This window comes from Dasypus novemcinctus, chromosome 12 (assembly GCF_030445035.2).
Source record: "Dasypus novemcinctus isolate mDasNov1 chromosome 12, mDasNov1.1.hap2, whole genome shotgun sequence".
Lineage (NCBI taxonomy): Eukaryota > Metazoa > Chordata > Mammalia > Cingulata > Dasypodidae > Dasypus > Dasypus novemcinctus.
The window spans coordinates 18111906-18115952 of record NC_080684.1 but is presented as its reverse complement, the minus strand read 5'-3'; positions in this window follow the sequence as shown (position 1 = coordinate 18115952).

Here is a 4047-nt window from a genome sequence, read left to right as displayed (position 1 = left end):
AAGATTTGTTCCAAACTATGAAAAAGCATCATCAAATATTACTACTAACTATAGCCTATATCTTATATTTGGAGTATTTCTCCCAAGCCACAAAATTATTAACACCCTTTATTATTATTATACATTTGTTGTAGTTCATGAGAGAAATTTCTCATATTTGTCCCATTAACCACACTCCACTTCCGACACTGGATTCCCTGTACACAACCCCAGGTTTTTAGTTAAACCATTCAAAGTGTATACTCTGTTGTTTTCATTTTCATCACAGAGTTGTGCTGTCATCATCTCAGTCAATTAGGAACATTTTCATAATTCTGAAAGAAAAAATTCCATACATCTTTATACATCCTATTGTTGTCTCTTAGAACTGATACAATATCTTCTTTGTCATTGCTGCTAAAAGAGTCCTTATCCGGTTAGTGATCATCCATTAATTACATTAGTTTTAATTTTCCTGTGTATATCCATGTTCTTAACACCTTGTAAAAGATGAACATTCATATATTGGTAATTTTTTAAAGTTTTTTTAAAATTTTTAAAATTTTTTAAAGAAGGCTTAGATTACATAAAAGTTACTTAAAAAACATAGGGGATTCCCATGTGCCCCCCTTCCCCACACACATTTTCCCACACTAACAACATCTTTCATTAGTGTAGTAATTTGTTACCACTGATGAACACATACTGAAGCATTGCTACTAACCTTGGTATATAGTTTACATTATACTTTACGCTTTGCCCCACATAAGTTTTTAGGTTATGCAAAATGTGTATAATGTCCTGTTTCCATCATTGTGATGACATGCAGGCAATTCCAATGTCCCAAAAATGCCCCCATGTTACACTTATTCTTCCCTCTCCCTCCCCACAGAATCTCTTGTGGCCACTACCTTTATATCAATGATAAAAGTATTTCCATTGCTAGACTAATAATAAGTATATAATAGAATAATAATAAGTTTACTTTAGTCCATTGTTCATTCTCCAATCTTGAGGATTTGGTGGTGGTGATACTCTGATTTTCTAATTGAGAGGGGACTTAGATCCCATGTGGCAAATGGATAGACCTGTCTTCCTTGCAGTGGCAGATGCTCTCTGTTCCTTAGGATGGGTGTTGTCCATCGTCATCTCCTTTTTAGTTGTCCTGGGTGAGTCCAATGAACTGAAGAGCAGGTGCTGCAACTCTGCTGATATTCATGGCTTAACTGGTACATGAACAGAGCAAAGATTTAAGTCTCAGACATATGTTTAACCCATATAGTGCTCATTGTAGGTTCAAATAGGGGGCAGAAAAGTCATATGTAGGAAAATATAAATTAGTCTAATTCTGTTACACTGTGGAGCATAAATTCCAAAGTAAGGCCCACTGGCAGGGTGCAAATTCATGAAGCTTGTCTGCTTTGCTTACAGTGTCAAGATTTCACTAGAGCCCTCAGGAGCCCCTCCGTTTGAGGCACTGTTTACTGTGGAAGTCAATGAGATCCTTCTGAAACATGCATAAGCCTAACCTCTGGAATGACATCCTGACTCACCTTGTAGCCTCTAAACCATAAAAACTCAGTTGTATTGAATATTTCCCCCTTTTGGTCATGGTCTTTATCCAGATACATTGCGATTTGGTGCTTGGCAATAATCCCTCAGTTCCTGGGAGGCTCATTCCCTGTAGTCAGGTCTCATGCTGGGTGGAAGGTAGTGCATTTACATGCTGAGTTTGGCTTAGGGAGACCACAGTAGAGCAGGAGGCTTTCAGCAGGTTATTCATGTAATATATAATACTAGGTTAAGTTTCAATTTTGGAAGAAAAGTTCATAAGTACAATTGTCAATATCAAAGACCTGCTAGTGTAAAGGTTTGCCCTCCTTCATGAGGCACTGCCCATGTACTTGGGGATTATTGCCATTCTATTAGAGAATGTATGGGACTCTTCAGGATGGGAATTCAATATCCTTTCAATTTTTATGTGGGTCTCCACCCACTGAGACAATGCCACATGAACACTTGAACACATTCATATGCCTTCGAGGCATGTCCGGGTGCACCCCTCCCTACACATCCTTCCATCACTGACATCCTATGTCAGTGATCCACCCGTACCACAGCTGTGACCCTTCTGTGATCCAAAACCTCTCCAAAAATGAAGCCAGTAAAATAACCAAATAGCCTAGGGTTGTAGGGTGCCTAAGAGTTACTTCCTGAAAGCCTCCATGTTGCTCAAATGTGGTCTCTCTCTAAGCCAAACTTAGCATATAAATGTATTACCTTCCCCCCTGCATGGGACATGACTCCTGGGGATGTGCCTCCCTGGCACTGGGGTATTACTATCAAGCACCAACTAGCAATGCAACTGGAAAAAGACCTGGAATAAACGGGGGGAAAGGTAAAGACAATTAGTTTATATGACTAAGAGACTTCAAAATGAGTCGGGAGGTCATCCCAGAAGGAATGACTATTCATGTCTCAGCGGGATCACATAGACTGCCAAAGTAGATACTACCACCAAATAGTGGGACTCCCAAGGACTCTGGAGAGATCCAGATCTATGGTCATGGCAGATATCTCCAGAATTTGGTGCCTTGCCAGTGGGCCCTATTTTGGAGTTTCTGCTTCAAAGTGTGACAGAGTTGGACTCAATTGTGCCTTCTCTACACATGCCTTTTCTGTCCCTTCTATTTGAAGCTATAAATGGTATTGGAGTTGGTAGGTGTACACTCAAGAAAATTGAACTCTGAGCTGTCCATATGTCAGGTGGTCCCTGAGGCTTAGCAGAGTTGCAACACGTAATCTCCAGTTCATTGGACTCACCCCGGACAACTAACAAGGTGAAGAAGGACAACCACAATACCAAGGGAACAAGAGAGCCTACAATTGCAAGCAAGAGAATCCCATCCATCAGCCTTATGGGATCAAAGTCCCCTCTCAACCAGAGACGGAGTGGGCATGACCATCCCATATTTCTCAGGACTGGGGAATAAAATAGAGACTAGATTGTACTTACTAGTATTCTACTATAGACTTATTGTGATTCTATCAGTGTAAGAAATTGTATCATTGATGTGGAGACAGTGGCAACTGGAAATGCTGAAGGCAGGAAAAGGGAAAAAGACATGTAATATGGGGAATTTTCAGGACTTGGAATTGTCTTGAATGACACTGCAATGACAGATACAGGTCATTATATATTCTGCCATAACCTATAGAATGGAGTGGGAGAGAGTGTAAACTACAATGTAAACTATAATCCATGCTTAGTGACAGTGCCCAAAATGTGTTCATCAATTTCAATGAAAGTACCACATTAAATGAAAGAAGTTGTTAATGTGAGGGAAAGTGGGAGGTGTGGGGAGTGGGACATATGTGAATCCCTTGTATTTTTTATATAATATTTTATGTAATCTAAGTATTTTTTAAATAAAAAATATATTTTAAAAATTGCAAGATATGTTTACTCTTTGAACCAGCAAAGCTATCCCTATATTCAAAAGAAAAAAGTAGTCACGTTTACCTAGAGATATAAAAGAGTAGTCATAGCCACACTGCTCATAAAGGGAACAAACAGAAACTGCTCTCTCAATGTCAAATGGATCAATACATCATATATTCATACAATGGGAAAGTATTCAGCATTGAAAATGAACAAGGAACAAATAAGGCAACATGGATTAAGACTGTAAGTAATCTTGATTGAAAGATGTCAGGCACAATGGACTATATACTGTAGGAAGAACAGAAGTAGACACAATTATCTATTGTTATAAGTTAGGATAGAGATTCCCTTGGGACTAGAATAACATTTCAAACGGGGTACTAGGTCAAGTTGTTGATTTCTTTATTGTGTTGCCTTTGAGAATATTAGTTATGCTTTATACCTAAAAGCCATGTACTTTTCTCTATGTATGTTTTAATAAATAGATATTAAAATGTCAAAACTCCTTCAGAAATAGGTAAGGGCCATATGAGGAAAAAATATTCATGCTTATACACCATTAAGTTAAGTCTTCTCAATTAAATTTTTCAGTTAAAATCACTATGTGTTCGATGTAACATAAA